Source organism: Dendrobates tinctorius, unplaced genomic scaffold (genome assembly GCF_039654945.1).
Source record: "Dendrobates tinctorius isolate UK_male_01 unplaced genomic scaffold, ASM3965494v1 ptg000029l, whole genome shotgun sequence".
Classification (NCBI taxonomy): domain Eukaryota; kingdom Metazoa; phylum Chordata; class Amphibia; order Anura; family Dendrobatidae; genus Dendrobates; species Dendrobates tinctorius.
The window spans coordinates 12,135,141-12,152,345 of record NW_027361697.1 but is presented as its reverse complement, the minus strand read 5'-3'; the positions used below and the strand labels follow the sequence as shown (position 1 = coordinate 12,152,345).

Below are 17,205 nucleotides of genomic sequence, written 5' to 3'. Positions count from 1 at the left end.
AGTCTTCTATAAATATACAATCTGGATAAATATAAATCCCCATCTAATGAAAACTTCTGTTTTCAAACAGTGAACAGAAACAAGTTTCTTACTAATCTGAAAACTTATCCTGACCCCAATGTATCAGCGTAGGCGACTCACTGCTTGTTAAACAAAGCCACAGTGGAAATCGTCTTCTTATCCCAATCTCCGTATACAAAGGATAATAGATGATATTCATACACTGAAACAAATTTAGCTGTGTGAGCAGGAGTTTGTATTCACTGACAGCATGTAGACATCTATTATATATTTATTTTTAAATCCCATTTATTTACAAATAATTTGCATCGTTTTAGAAGTAAACTATAGCAGGAAATGATAGTCCGTTCTATTAATTCCTCCCACTCTCTATCCAACGACAGCATTTAGATCAAAAGAGTGGATCGAAGGGTGCAGATATTCTGGTGGCAGGTATCTATATAAATCGCAAAGCTTTCTACTGCATGAGAACGTCAGGTCTATTGATAGGCAGCTGGATAAGCTTTTTTGGGGTATATATTCACCCATAACAGTCCCACAGAGATATGCTCTTATCATCTCCCGCCTCGACTACTGCAACCTCCTACTCTCTGGCCTCCCCTCTAGCACTCTGGCTCCGCTCCAGTCCATCCTACACTCTGCTGCCCGACTAATCCACCTGTCTCCCCGCTATTCCCCAGCCTCCCCCCTATGCCAGGCCCTTCACTGGCTTCCTATTGCCCAGAGGCTACAATTCAAAACCCTAACCATGACATACAAAGCCATCCACAACCTGTCTCCTCCATACATCTGTGACATGGTCTCTAGGTACCTACCCGCACGCAACCTTCGATCATCTCAAGATCTCCCTCTCTACTCCCCCCTTATCTCTTCTTCCCACAACCGCATACAAGACTTCTCCCGTGCTTCCCCCATACTCTGAAACTCCCTGCCGCAACACATCAGACTTTCACCAACAACGGAAACCTTCAAGAAGAACCTGAAGACCCACCTGTTCCGACAAGCCTACAGCCTGCAATGATCCTCGGTCTACTGAACCACCGCACGACCTGCTCTACCCTCTCCTACTGTATCCTCACCCATCCCTGTAGACTGTGAGCCCTCGCGGGCAGGGTCCCCTCTCCTTATGTACTTGTGTGTCCCTTGTCTTACACGTTTATTATACTTGTCTATATTTCCCCGTTTCACATGTAAAGCGCCATGGAATAAATGGCGCTATATAAATGCATAATAATAATATACCGTAAGTTTGCCTGGGCTGCAGTTCCAACAGTAGTTATAGATTGGTAATGAAGTGGTCAGGATACAGACGAACCGATGAGGCCGCCAAAGGTTTATACTAACAATGCAGTCAGGGAATTACAAAACGTAGCCAGAAGTTGGAGCCATAGTTTAAAGAGGACCTGTCACCAGGTCAAAACTGACCAGGTTATGCTTTTATTTTATTCCCACTGAGTATTCTGTTTCTTTGTTTTGTTTTTAATTCCGCCATAAGTTTCCAAAGATATGGGCCATTTTATTTAATGCTATTTTTTATGATCTTTACAAGGGGGCGTGGCTCACAGGGTAAAAATGCCGAAAGACACGACCCAGAGGATCCTGTAAGCCAAGCCTCCTTGCAAAGACCAAAATCATTCAGACACAGATTCCACAGAAAACGCCACCAATGGGTCGTAAGTGGGGACCTCCTCTTGGAAGCCTCTTCTATTAAGATAAAATAAGTAGTTCAATGACCTATTGTAGTTCACAGATTCTGTTGGCCTCTTTCCCCACTGACAATGTGTGGGTGTGAAATAAATGGGCAATAAATTCAGATAATAGCTATGTATTCTATTGTTTCTATGGGAAATAGGGAAATTACACAAGTTATCACAATTGTTCCCTAGCCCAGAGGAGCTTTGATCACACAGCATAGTCCATCCCTATTCTTGCCAATTGACTGCCTTTTAGTTTTATGAAATAGTAAATATCTACTGATAAAATTGAAATGTTTGTAAAATATCCGGACATTCTTGCTAATGAAGGAAGGGATAATAATAAGTCCAATATGACACCAGGGCTAATGGGAATTCAGTTGTAATTTTTCACCATTTCACAATGTGGGTAGAACACGTCCTAGGAGATGTGTGTGTGGGACAAGTTATATCACATTGAGTCAGAGCTGTAATATGGATCCTGGCAGTCAACAGACGGATCTTATATCATTGCACTGTCATAGTGCAAGCTACCCCAGTAAGCCAAGAAACGCATTCCACAACATCTGCTGATCAGCAGGTGAATATTTGTTTCTGAACATGAAACCAGATGTATCACAAAACCAGACTGTAAAAATGCAAAATTCAACTTGCTCTACGGGTTTTCTTTGTTTCTGGAAACAAGTGACAAGGACAAAGTTTACTGCCCTTATTTAAAGCGATATTTCTCGGTGAAGTATTACACTATTACTTTAAGGCTACAGACGATCTTGTATTCTCTCATCCAAGAGAATTGGGCCGACTACGGAAATCTCACTCTGATTACACGATGATCAGAGTGTGATCCGATTCTCTCAGATGAGAAGGTGGAGAAAAAAAAAACAACTCCATTTTCTCCATTCTGTCAGTCCGTGGAAATCGCGCTGCACTCAAACGTCATCCAAGTGCCGTCTGACGTTTTCCACGGACTCACTCACTTGCATGGCCGAATATCGGTTCAAGCTTGGGCAAGCAGTGACTTTTTTTCCTAAACATGGTGCAGTACAAGGAAACATGTGACGTGCATGGCCTCCTAGACTAACACTGGTCAGATCGCACCCGGACCGAAAATATGTCCATGTGCACGAACCATCAGGCAGGATATTTTTATCTTCAGCAGGAATATAAGGTGAACTTTCACAACCTGTTATTTTGACCACAGATCACACACTATTGACCGGTATGTTTAGCACAGACATTGTTACTTAACTATGGAAAGCTTGTTACACTTGCTTTTCTACAAAACAAATATTCAAGGTGTAACACATACTGTACAAATCCTGCCAGGATAAAGGCACTTCATTTGGAAGACCGTCCTTGCTGCTTCTAAAATCTGTTATTCTTGATCGGTGGTATGTTTACATGGGCCAATAATCAGATGAACAAGCGTTCCCGAGACTCTTCGTCCCCATCATTGGCTCATGTAAACATACCAATCAGCCGATAAGAGAGCAAAATGCTCTTTCTCCAGTCGACTCGATCGTTTACGTGAGTCCGAAAATCATCACGGTCTACAGCACATCTGTAGCAGAGAATGTGCTGCTAACAATACTCACCCAGTGTGGGGACCGAACGCTCACAGTAGGGCCCTAGGTATAGGCATTTGAGGGTGTTTTTACTTGTGTTTTTTGCTGCTGGTTTTTAGTCTATTTTGCTTGATTGGTTTGTTTCTGCAGCGCAAACACAGGTTCTTTATTTACCTGCGGATCCTCCACATCTAACGCAAGTCCGTGGGGAAAATTCGCCCATAAAAATCAGCCTAGCCTCAAGAGAAATTGACACGTTGCGGACGTGAAACGCGCACCGCAGGTGACTCATGTCTTCGCAAGAGAAATGGACATGCTGCGGTCTGGAGAGACATGATGCACGTCCATCTTCGCGGGTGAGCCGCGGGCATCCGTAGACTCATAGAGGGCATGGGATTCCGTAGACTCAGAGGGCATGGGATTCCGTAGACGCACAGAGGGCATGGGATTCCGTACACGCATAGAGGGCATGGGATTCCATAGACGCATAGAGGGCATGGGATTTCTTGAAATCCCATCCACTATGCTGTAACATCTGGACGCTGCGTTTACTGATCGTCTGCAAGTATCCTTAGACACAGCGAAAATATGCAGCGTCAAAAAACTCATTGCGGGACACAGCCTAAACAAGCACCAGCCAACTTGCTACTATATATCGGCAATCCGCACCAGTTACGGAAGAAATCCAGCTTTTTATTCCTCTATCCAGCCTGACAAATCTAGAGAGAAGTGCTGGAGAGTTCATCAGAATGAAGAGTGACCGTCAGTAGGTGAATGAGGTCTTCTGGTCCCACCAGAGTTTTTTGAAGACTTATCTACAAAAGACTTCACCACCACATGTCTATAACTTTCTACGATTCACAGCAACAAACGATCCTTTGTAAAGCCAGAACAATAAGATTCCAGCATAGGGATCCATGCCTTTTATAAAATAAAGCTTATGGAATGACAAAGGATGTTTTTCTGAAAAGCGTTTTACCAATTTTGTATGGTGACTTCAGAGGTTTTTAAATGAGGATATGTTTTATAAAAGGCATGAATCCATAATAATAATAATAATCCGGATGCTGGAATTTATGATTCTATTTGCCTAATCTTGCTGTGTTCCATGTAGTCTGTGCATTGGATCAATCAGCTCCAGATTAATCTGAGCTAGGTTGGACCTGATGGCCTCTGTTTTGCACTGACGCCTATTACATTTGTAGAATCTGAGCCCACCGTATATAACGGGTGGGGCCAGGCCAACTCTGGTAACCATTTTTGATTCCACAGGAGCACGGAGATCCAGGATGGTCACTTGCCAAATGAAGTGCCTTTTCTAATGCAGCAATACGCACATTTTTCAATGCTGCCCAACAATCACCTATGAAGGCAAACTATTAAATTAGGGAACAAAAATTACATAAATAATTACAGTGCAAAGCAGGTGCAAACATCTGAACACAGTTTGGGTTTACATGCACTGCTTTTCCATTGTTGAAGCGGACTATAGAGAACAATACCATTCTGCTGCCTCACCACCGCCTGAGCTGCCGCCTCACCACCGCTTGAGCTGCCGCCTCACCACCGCCTGAGCTGCCCCCTCACCACCACCTGAGCTGCCGCCTCACCACCGCCTGAGCTGCCACCTCACCACCGCGTGAGCTGCCACCTCAAAACCACCAGAGCTGCTGCACCCCCGACCTTCTGTCTCTTCCCCATTATCCCATAGAATGTAAGTCCGCAAGGACAGGGTCCTTTCCCCTCTGTACCAGTCTGTCATTGTAAATTTGTTTACTGTTAACGATATCTATACCTTTGTATATAACCCCCCCTTCTCATGTACAGCACCATGGAATTAATGGCGCTATATAAATAAATAATAATAAAAATAAATAATAATAACAATACCGAGGGGGTAGCTTTTCAATTTTGAAAGTTTGGATATGTCGAGGACTGTCTTTATTCTTCATAGTGTAAGGATTCGGACTCGCTTAGGTGCGGCGGGAGTCAAACATGAGGCACGTTCCTTTAAAATTTCACAGGGTTTATTACTCCATAAACCAGAGACAGCACATAAACAGTCCTTAGCTGGGCTGTGTTCCCTCAGGTCCTGTGCACACAGGTCAGGGCAATGTCCAGAGCAGCGCTCTATCTGCAGCCGCAGACACAGGAAGGCTTCTCCTTCCTTGGAACACAGACCACTCTCTGTAGTGTCGCACCTGGACACATGGAAGTCTGTCCACACTCTGCCAGACTTCCTCACAGTCTCCCTCACATGTGCCAAACACCTTAATTACATAGCCCTGTAACCACACCCATAGGTGAGGTATGGACCACATGAGCTGGTCACATGGTCAGGACTTCACCACAGGTTCTGAACATACACATCTTCAGGCAAAACGGAGTACATTCCGCACCCAGTGCACTAAATGACATCTTTAGTGCTCATGTACACTATAGGCAAAATACTCCGGGTTGCATCGCAGGGAGCATCCCTCCATGTGACATATCTCCCATTAACCACGCGATCACCTGTCACACCACATATCCCCCTCCTCTGCCTAAAGCCGTGGGGCTTGGCACTTTCTATTACTCGACCAGAGATCCTTCTCGGTCGTCTCTGCCAGTCAAATCGTCTATCAAAGTCAGGCCCTGCTAGTGAACTCTTCAGTAGGCGTCCCTTATCCGACTCTGTCTTGTTCTTTGATAAAGATGGGCCCACGTCAGACCACCCGCATCCCTGGCGGTCAGTATGGTGTTGCGACTCCCTTGCCCCCATACCTCTTGTCTGGACTGACTCTTTGTCACCACGTCTTCTACAGGGTCTCCTGCCTAGGTCACTCAGCTCTGAGCTAACTGAGGCATCACTACTTCCTCTTCCATCAGGCCACCTACTGTCCTCTCTCTGCTGGCCATTTCTCCTAAGGTCTATAAGGTCCCGAGAGCAGCCCTTCCATTTATCTCTATGTACTCTCTTATCTCCATCTTTAGGACTTCCAGTCTTAAGTGAACCTCTTTGTCTTTCTATACCGCGAGTTGAAGGAGGCAGCCATCTTCTTTCCATTTCCTCCAGCTCTCTACTGATCTGCTTCCTCTCAAGTCTTAGCTGCTCTACTTCTTTCAGGTATGACACGCGATACTCCAGGAGCATCCGGATATTCCCAAGGCTCTCCATGGACCCAACAATGAGGAATGGAACCATCCCATCTTCATCCTTGTCCTGGGCTTCGTCATCAGCCGGAATCCTCACTCTCATCACGCCAGACCTGTTCACCATGTCCTGCATCACTTTCCCAAACCTTCCGATGACTTTCCTCACCAGACCTCCGGGCACTTGAATGATGTCTTCTGCAATGCCCTGCTGACTTTGAACTTTCCTCGCACACTCTAGACATCGAGCGGCTTCTTTTTTTCCCAACAGGATCATCTGCCTTGTGCGGAGGCATTGTAGATGCATATCCCTCAGGATAGTAACCCGCTTCCTTGTGACTTCCTTAGATGACAGTATGACCAGCTGCTTCGTCTCTGGTGCCCAGATCACACTACATGCTTCTATAGCCTTCCTAAAGGCCTTATGCACACCTTCCTCAGCACAGGCTTCCTGCATGTCTTCTGGTACTTCAATTACAACCTTGAAGGTCGTGGACTTGCTCTCATCCTGAACAGATGGCTCTGGGTTCCCTACGGACACTTCCCTCAAGATATCTGTCACGATTGGATGACTGTCTTGTGCAGCCCTTGGCTCACCATCTTCCTGAGATTTACAGTCTTCAGGACCCTTTTCCAAGATGGGCTTTGGCAGTTCTGCCTTGCTATCAGGCGGGCACGGCTGCTGTACGTCTTCGCCAATCCACTTCTCCCGTAGAAGACCTTTTCCTACTCCACTGAGTTCTTGCAGAACTTTATCTCGCTCCTCTGCCAGGTAGCGACGCTCATCCTCTCTCCTGAGAATCTCCTGTTGATACTTCTCTTGGGCCTCTCTGAGCACCTCCATATCTTCCAACAGGGTCTTGTTCATGGTTTTACACGCTGACAGGTGACCTCTGAGCTCAGAGACTTCCTTCTCCAGCTCATCCACTCTGTGCTCAGTCACTTGTCTCAGTGCTTTGCCTGCCAAGAGCTCGGCCTCTAGGTGGTGCAACCGCTCCACCTGCGCGGAGTTGGCGACTTCCAGACTCGCCACCTTCAGACACACCCTCGCCAGCTGCTGACACATCTCTTCGCGCCCTTGCTCCAAGTCTCGTAGGTGCGCTTCTACCTGGGGCAAACTGTCATTACACTGGATTCGTGCTTCTGTCTGACAAACACTGTCTTCAGCCCTAGTGGTTGCTACTGGCAATAACATATTACAGTCACGCCTGGTACCTGTGTCACACCCCACCGCATGGGAAATGTTCATGTTGCTCTCTGTTCGGGTGTCAGGTCCACTCTTTTTAATTACCACACCACTATCAGTCTCTCTCTGGTACCCGTCAGGTGACATCATGTCCGTAAGTGGGGCCGACGCACTGTTCTCTCTGGTCATGTTTAACTTAGGCCTGTCAACTTTAGGAGGCGGACTTTTCACACCATTACCTCCCATACACATTATATCAACAGACACTTCTCCTTTTGTCCACCAGTCCCACAGGGCTTCTAAGTCCCGCCCTATTACCATAGTATACTGTAAGTCTGGGTCTACTGTCACTACATGGTACGTGGAACTCTCAGTCGTGTCAATGTAGAGGTATGCTGTCAAAAGTTCTTTATCGTCCCCACCAAAGCCATTCACTCTCGTCACCGTCCCAGGCGACACAGAACGTCCAGGAGTGGTTTTTAGCACAGATACCGGACTCCCAGGGTCTAACAATCCCATCACCCGTTCTCCATCCAGCCAGAAGGGGCACTGTAGTGTCGGTTCACTGACCGAACTACTCACAATCGTCTCATCTCCCAGCCCACCATCCGTCATATCACGAGACGTCAGGTCCTTAAGTTGGGCAGTTGTACTTTTTCTTCTGGTCAGTTCTACCTCTGACCTGTCCATGTCAGGAGCCATCACTATCTCAGTGTCTGCTGGCCCCACAGTCGAAGCATCTCCATCGTCCGACAAAACATCATCAAACAGAACAAAGTCCCGGCCCCTCTCCCAGGCATAGACTAAGTCCCGTGGTATCCCTCCACCTTGGCACTCACCACCCTTGGTCCCCTCAAACACTACTCTGTCTACTGCGTAGTTCACCGTGACCCCGTGTTTACAGCGAACCCTGACGTTTTTCTCCGACAGAGAGAAAGTGAGAGGAGTTCCTGTCAGAGTCACCTGATTCTCTGATTCCAGCCGACCAAAGGCTCCTTCCCGGTGCAGCATCACTGTACACATCTGTGGCCCGTCATTACTACCTGGAAAGGATATTCCACATTCTGAAAAAGACCTGCACATACACTGCGGTACTCCAGACGTACCTACTGAGTCACCCAGTGCTGTCACTTCTTCAAACTTGGCCCCTTTCTGGACCACCACCCCGCTTTGGGTTTCCACCCCCTCCCGGGACTCCACCCCATTTTGGGTTACCACCCCAATTTGGGCCACCGCCCCCTTTGGGGACTCCACCCCTTTACGGGCTACCACCCCGATTTGGGCCACCGCCCCCTTTTGGGACTCCACCCCTTTACGGGCTACCTCCCCGATTTGGGCCACCGCCCCCTTTTGGGACTCCACCCCTTTTCGGGATCTCCCCATGTCTGTCCTGCAGAACCTCTTAGGCCACAGTTCACACAGTACAGTTTTTTTTTTTTTCCTTCAGGCTGGTACTGGCCCTTTAAGCACGACACCACTTCTTTCTGGCACTGCCTCAGCTCCTGCCGTCGCTCACAAGCAGCTGCTGGTGTCTCTGCAGCTCCTGCTGCGTCATCTTCGAGGACCCGCCGATCCACCGGAAGCCACTTGTCACCCTCAAAGATAAAAAAACCACAAAAGCGCGCCCATAGGGCCTTACCAGTGCAGGTATAATGGGTATAAGGACATAATACAGGGTACTCACCCTTAATAGTTGTGTAAAGCCACAACTACTGTATCCGCTTAGTCATATGCCATAAAGCTGCAGCAGGATGGTGTAGACAGACAGCGTCTGCTACCAATGCTCAAATAGGAGATCCCAAAAAGAAAAAACATCAGGTCCCCGCGCTGCGAGACCTTCGTGAGCGTACTGAGCCACAGCAAGCACTTTCAGGATTTTTTTTTTTTTTTTTTTGCAGAGAAGCGAGGAAAAGGGAAAAAAAAAACACAAGCACAGTCTCTCACTGACTCTGGTCAGTGCAACACGGATTCCTGTCCGTTACCTGCTGGTGTCAGCCACACAGGTTCTCGGGTACCTTTTCTCCTCATAGGCATCCCACAAATCTCCATACAGTCATTTCCTCTGACCTCGGTCAGTATTACTCACGATTTTCCATACCGTCTGTGCTCCTGGGAATCGCTGCCCGCATTCTCCACCAATTGTAAGGATTCGGACTCGCTTAGGTGCGGCGGGAGTCAAACATGAGGCACGTTCCTTTAAAATTTCACAGGGTTTATTACTCCATAAACCAGAGACAGCACATAAACAGTCCTTAGCTGGGCTGTGTTCCCTCAGGTCCTGTGCACACAGGTCAGGGCAATGTCCAGAGCAGCGCTCTATCTGCAGCCGCAGACACAGGAAGGCTTCTCCTTCCTTGGAACACAGACCACTCTCTGTAGTGTCGCACCTGGACACATGGAAGTCTGTCCACACTCTGCCAGACTTCCTCACAGTCTCCCTCACATGTGCCAAACACCTTAATTACATAGCCCTGTAACCACACCCATAGGTGAGGTATGGACCACATGAGCTGGTCACATGGTCAGGACTTCACCACAGGTTCTGAACATACACATCTTCAGGCAAAACGGAGTACATTCCGCACCCAGTGCACTAAATGACATCTTTAGTGCTCATGTACACTATAGGCAAAATACTCCGGGTTGCATCGCAGGGAGCATCCCTCCATGTGACATATCTCCCATTAACCACGCGATCACCTGTCACACCACAATAGTTACACATGATAAAAGTCGCAGGTCCATCAAATTCAACCTTTCTCCACCAGTTATACATTCTTGGCTTCATCTAATATGTAAAACACTTGCGTAAATAGTCAACCCTATGTTGTCAATAGTCTTCACTATCAGTGCTCCGGGGTAGAGTTATAAAAGACTGTATTAATAGGGTTGAGTACTGTGTGTGCTCTTGTGATCTTGAGAACAAGTACTTGTTGTTCCCCAACTCAGTGATGGATGCTCATATATCATTATAATTAATAAGGGGTGTGTAAACCTTTAAATATTCCTAGGGAGAGATTTTCCTGACTCTCCTTTATTAAAATGAAAAAATGAACGAGCTCTACATTAAAAAAAAGAAAAGAAAAATCAATGATCTATTTAGTCCCGTGGAGAATTTAGTAGTCAGGGACTCATCACACATCTGATTGTCATAAAAATATTTATGACAAAAATACCTCTAGAAGCAGCCATATTCCACTCTTGCACAGAGGACCATCGGAGGATTCTCCTGTTCTCCAGTGGGCCAGTCCAAGCCTGGGTAGAACATGGATATATACACTCACTGGCCACTTTATTAGGTACACCTGTCCAACTGTGTGTTAAGACTTAATTTCTAATCATCCAATCACATGGCGGCAACTCAGTGCATTTAGGCATGTAGACATGGTCAAGACAATCTCCTGCAGTTCAAACCGAGCATCAGTATGGGGAAGAAAGGTGATTTGAGTGCCTTTGAACGTGGCATGATTGTTGGTGCCAGAAGGGCTGGTCTGAGTATTTCAGAAACTGCTGATCTACTGGGATTTTCACGCACAACCATCTCTAGGGTTTACAGAGAATGGTCCGAAAAAGAAAAAAAATCCAGTGAGCGGCAGTTCTGTGGCCGGAAATGCCATGTTGATGCCAGAGGTCAGAGGAGAATGGGCAGACTGGTTCGAGCTGATAGAAAGGCAACAGTGACTCAAATTGCCACCCGTTACAACCAAGGTAGGCAGAAGAGCATCTCTGAACGCACAGTGCGTCGAACTTTGAGGCAGATGGGCTACAGCAGCAGAAGACCACACTGGGTACCACTCCTCTCAGCTAAGAACAGGCATCTGATGGCTACTTTCAGCAGGATAATGCGCCATGTCATAAAGCTCGAATCATCTCAGATTGGTTTCTTGAACATGACAATGAGTTCACTGTACTCAAATGGCCTCCTCAGTCACCAGATCTCAATCCAATAGAGCATCTTTGGGATGTGGTGGAACGGGAGATTCGCATCAGGGATGTGCAGCCGACAAATCTGCGCTAACTGTGTGATGCCATCATGTCAATATGGTCCAAAATCTCTGAGGAATGCTTCCAGCACCTTGTTGAATCTCTGCCACGAAGAATTGAGGCAGTTCTGAAGGCAAAAGGGGGTCCAACCCGTTACTAGCATGGTGTACCTAATAAAGTGGCCAGTGAGTGTATATATAGACAGGAGAAGTGTTAAAAGGAGTTCCGGTACCGCCACCAATCAATAAGCGGTTGACTGCGGCCGGATGCAAGCAGTGTATGGAGCAGAGCACCACAGCTCCAGCGGGGATATCAGCTGATTGGTGGAGGTGCCGGGTGCTAAACTGGCAATCACCCGATGAACAAGCAAAGCACACATTTAAAAATCATTATTTTCGGTAGCTTATGACCTTGTATAAACACATGTGCTGCCGATATCACTGTGTGTTCTACTGTATAGGCACAAAACAATAGTGTCAACGATCATTAAGTGTGCATGGAAACGTGATCGTCATACCTAAACAGGCCATGAATGGATCGCAAGAACTTGCCCAACCGGTGAGTTGGCTTACCTGGGCTTACTGACTCCATCACGTTTTGTGACCTAAGCACAGCATTTCACAGATAGTTGAAGTTAGCCTAAAGGCTCATTCAGATGTCCGAGCAGGGCATGGACAGGCGGCGGTTCTCCTGACCTGAGTGTGACAGGTTCATATATTCTATGCAGCTGTAGCACTCGGGTTGGGAGAGATACGAACAGGCCATGCTTTATCAGTCTGTGCTTAGACCGAAATCCACCTGAATGAGCTTGAATACCACATTTGCTACTGACCGCAGCATCTAAACAGCTTAGCGGCTTGGATTGGTGATCTCTGATCACAGCAGGAGCCCGGCTGTGTATTACAGCCAGCTCTGACTTCACGTGGAGCGAGCGCAGCTCTTGAGCCTGCTCTATACTCTCCAAGGTGCTGTCCATTATAAATATTTGGCAGATGGTGCCAAGGAGGTAAGTGGTTCTACAGTTTCCACACACTTTATATATAGGCCTTGTCCAAGTTAGAAAACCAAATTCCATATGCACAGTTAGGGAATTAAATCGGAGTTCAATAGTAAAGGGGGCTTCTGTTCGGTATGCTCCTGAGAGGGGAGCAGTGGCAATGACTGTCTTTCTCACTTTGGAGGACCTAGCGCTACACAGAAAGCTCTACGAAAGGAATAAATCCTCAGATCTCAGTGGAAGTATCCCACATATATTGTTTACAGACCACGTTTTTGTGCATGTCTGAAAGAGAAGTATACAACCGGAATGGAGCCCAGACAGTGTCCATAGTGATTCCATCGGCTTCATTGATGTGAATGGCTCCACTGGCGCTTCTGTGGTGGTTTCCATCAAAATCCGGTTTTATGGGGATTCTAACCGAAAACCTGACGAAGAGCTCAGCGGACAGCGCTGTATGTGAGGGATCCTAGCCTAATACCGGACCCGAGAACGAGCTATATTTTGTCAGAGAGTCTGTGTCAATGGACCCATGTACTGACGACTCCTGGGTGCGCATAGATGTGCAAGCTATAACAGATATAACCCATAGACATAGAATTAAATGTCAGCAAAGCTCCATTGATAGTAGATCTTATACAGTAGATCATCATCCTTGTATAACTCACTTTATATTGTGTGTATGTAATAAAATAAGGATTTTAATGCTGCGCTCCACGACGAGGCCTACACACACAGGAAACATTGGCGCTGCCATCAGGAGCTAGTTTTATGAATGAGTTGCGTCATTTTCTAAGACCTCTACAAACACCTCAGTTTCCCCTTCTTTTTTTCTATCCTAAAGAGCGGTCAGACGTACAACCTTTTCGAGAAAAAAAAGTAAGCGATCACAAACAAAAATGGCGCACGAGCGAAAGAACTGGCCTGGAGTAGTCCCAGGTAGCGCTTACCTTATAATAGTGGCGTTACGTAACAGTACGCTCAATTGTGAGGAAAGCGATCATTTTTAGACACTGCTCCAATTGGAAAAAAGACCCTGAATTAGTAATTCATCCCCCCCACCCCCTACATTGGAGAATGAATAATACTCCATGATGACAAGTGTGGGAATGTGTTGGGAACAAAGGAAGGAAAGGAAGGCAATGTAACCCAGAAATGTATATAATTCATACCGATAGGCATGCATTATGACAATCCTACAGCCTGGTGAACATACAGGAGGCCTACAAGCAAGCAGTGCATTACCTGTGGGTGGGGGTCCTACATGCAGGTCAGGGTGAATCTGTGAGGGGCTCATTGCTGTCCTGGCTGCAGGGAGACCATGCTGGCTGCTGCATTCAGTGCTGATCCAGGCACAGAAGCTTCACATCCAGGCTATGGCAGAGGCTCTGTTCCTAGACACTGCTGTATGTGAGTGAGATCTCTGCCCCCTCCCTGGGCCTCACTGAGGAGGAGGAGGAGGAGGCAGTGATGAAAGCTGAATAGGGGATGCTGCTGAAGACAGAGCTATACAATGTATGGCAATACAGCTGATGCTAGTCATGTGGCACCTGCTGTGATCTGCAGCCTGGCTCTGTGGCTGCTGCCACCTTTGTTGCCAGCCCTGCCCATTCATGTCTAACACCTCCCTTTCCTGCATTTCCATGTGCAAGCTGCAGATATCACTGGTAGACCTGCTGGATCATTTGCATGTGGTTAGGATCAATGAAGATAAATTTAGATGTCCTCTGTGTTTACAAATACAGCAACAAAAAATAAATAACACTTTCATCAAAACAAGCAATGCAACCAATTGTGGTTACATTATAATGTTACAGTCACTGAGCGGATTGTGCTACACATTATTTACAGATGGATGGATTCCATCAATCCTTATAAAACTGGGACCAGTCATTTGCCAGTGAAGGAGTTAAATGTCTTTCTGCTGTAACAGCACAGCGCCTCCTGGTGGTCAGTCCTGTGACTCTGCACACTGGCAATTATGACATTGCTGAATCTGAGCTCTGCTTACAAGAAACACAAAGGCCCTGGAAATACAACCCCTGGAAAAAATTATGGAATCTCCGGCCTTGGAAGATGTTCATTCATTTGTCTAATTTTGTTGAAAAAAAGCAGATCACAGACATGGCACAAAACTAATGTCATTTCAAATGGCAACTTTCTGGCTTTAAGAAACACTAAAAGAAATCAAGAACAAAAAATGTGGTAGTCAGTAATGGTTACTTTTTTAAACCAAGCATAGGGGCAAAATTATGGAATCACTCAATTCTGAGGCAAAAATTATGGACTCACTCTGTAAAATTTTCATTCCCAAAACTAACACCTGCATCAAATTAGATCTGCTCGTTAATCTGCATCTAAAAAGAAGTGAGCACACCTTGGAGAGCTGTTGCACCAAGTGGACTGACATGAATCATGGCTCCAACACGAGAGATGTCAATTGAAACAAAGGAGAGGATTATCAAACTCTGAAAAGAGGGTAAATCATCACACAAAATTGCAAAAGATGCTGGTTGTTCACAGTCAGCTGTGTCTAAAATATGGACCAAATACAAACAACATGGGAAGGTTGTTAAAGGCAAACATACTGGTAGACCAAGGAAGACGTCAAAGCGACAAGACCGTAAACTTAAAGCAATATGTCTCCAAAACAGGAAATGCACAAAACACAAATGAGGAACGAATGGAAGGAAACAGGAGTCAACGTCTGTGACCAAACTGTAAGAAACCGCCTAAAGGAAATGGGATTTACATACAGTAAAGCTAAATGAAAGCCATCATTAACACATAAAAAGAAAAAAACAAGGTTACAATGGGCTCAGGAAAAGCAATCGTGGACTGTGGATGACTGGATGAAAGTCATATTCAGTGATCAATCGCGAATCTGCATTGGGCAAGGTGATGATGCTGGAACTTTTGTTTGGTGCCGTTCCAATGAGATTAATAAAGATGACTGCCTGAAGAGAACATGCAAATTTCCACAGTCATTGATGATATGGGGCTGCATGTCAGGTAAAGGCACTGGGGAGATGGCTGTCATTACATCTTTAATAAATGCACAAGTTTATGTTGATATTTTGGACACTTTTCTTATCCCATCAATTGAAAGGATGTTTGGGGATGATGAAATCATTTTTCAAGATGATAATGCATCCTGCCATAGAGCAAAAACTGTGCAAACATTCCTTGAAAAAAGACACATAAGGTCAATGTCGTGGCCTGCAAATAGTCCGGATCACAATCGAATTGAAAATCTTTGGTGGAAGTTGAAGAAAATGGTCCATGACAATGCTCCATCCTGCAAAGCTGATCTGGCAACAGCAATCAGAGAAGGTTGGAGCCAGATTGATGAAGAGTGCTGGTTGACACTCATTAAGTTCCATGCCTCAGAGACTGCAAGCTGTTATAAAAGCCAGAGGTGCAACAAAATACTAGTGATGTGCTGGAGGTTTTTTTTGTTGGTTTGTTTTTCATGATTCCATAATTTTTTCCTCAGAATTAAGTGACTCCATAATTTTTCCCCTATGCTCGGTTTAAAAAAAGTAACCATTACTGACTACCACATTGTTTGTTCTTGATTTCTTTTAGTGTTTCTTAAAGCCAGAAAGTTGCCATTTGAAATGACTTTAGTTTTGTGCCATGTCTGTGATCTGCTTTTTTTCTATTAAATTAAACAACTGAATGAACATCCTCCAAGGCCGGTGATTCCATAATTTTTGCCAGGGGTTGTATGTTAAAGGGTTAAAAGGAAGGAACGTGGTCAACAACTTTTAAAGAGGTTGTAGCAGACTTGTAGCTTATGTCCAGTCTAGAGAACGTTCATGCAAGTGTATTATATGGACGTGTAAAAATCAGACAGCACACTGACCAATGTAATTCAGATGACTACTCTCAAACTACAGCATGCACTAATTTCTTCCATATCAGATGAGACTCACCTATAGGAGCAAAGAAAAAAAAATCTCATATGAATTCATCAATATTGCATACAATTTTTACATATAAAGTGCCATTAACATAGGAAACTGTATTTGACCACATCACTTTTATATTGTTGATATATAAATACTGATGTCACACGGATGTCATATGGATGTGAGACAAATTTATGAAGCCAAAAAATGGCAAAAGTTTTAGCTGAAATCTATGACTGCTCATAGGAAGTTTGTATACCATGGGGAAAATAAGCATTTCATACACTACCGATTTTGCAAGTTTTCCCACCTACAAAGAATGGAGAGATGTATAATTTTTATCGTAGATACACTTCATCTATGAGAGACAGAATCTAGAAATAAAAAAACAAAAAATCACATTGTAGGATTTTTAAATAATTAAATTGCATTCTGTTGCATGAAATACCGTATTTTTCCCTTTGTAAGACGCACTTTTTTTCCCCCAAATTTGGGGGGGAAATAGGGGTGCGTCTTACAATGCAAACATACCTTTTTTGGTGCTGCCGCTGCGGGTGTCCGTTAATTGCCGCCACCGCGCTGGGTGCCCCGGGTGCTGCCGCCGCCGCACTGGGTCCCCCGGGTGCTGCCGCCGCCGGGCTCTGTCCCTTGCTGCGTCGGGGGCTCTGACGTTCCTTCCATGCCTGTGCGATGGATTGCTTCCTGGAAAATG

General features: G+C 45.6%; 1 protein-coding gene across 1 annotated transcript in view; it reads right to left on the bottom strand.

Moving 5' to 3' along the window:
- TLCD4 (TLC domain containing 4) overlaps nucleotides 1-14,155 on the bottom strand; it is an 85,844-nt gene extending 71,689 nt beyond the window's left edge. The window contains exon 1 of the mRNA XM_073571395.1: nucleotides 13,825-14,155. The gene's annotated coding sequence lies outside the window, so the exon portion shown is untranslated. The remainder of the gene's footprint in view (nucleotides 1-13,824) is intronic.
- Between the last annotated feature and the right edge of the window lie 3,050 nt (nucleotides 14,156-17,205).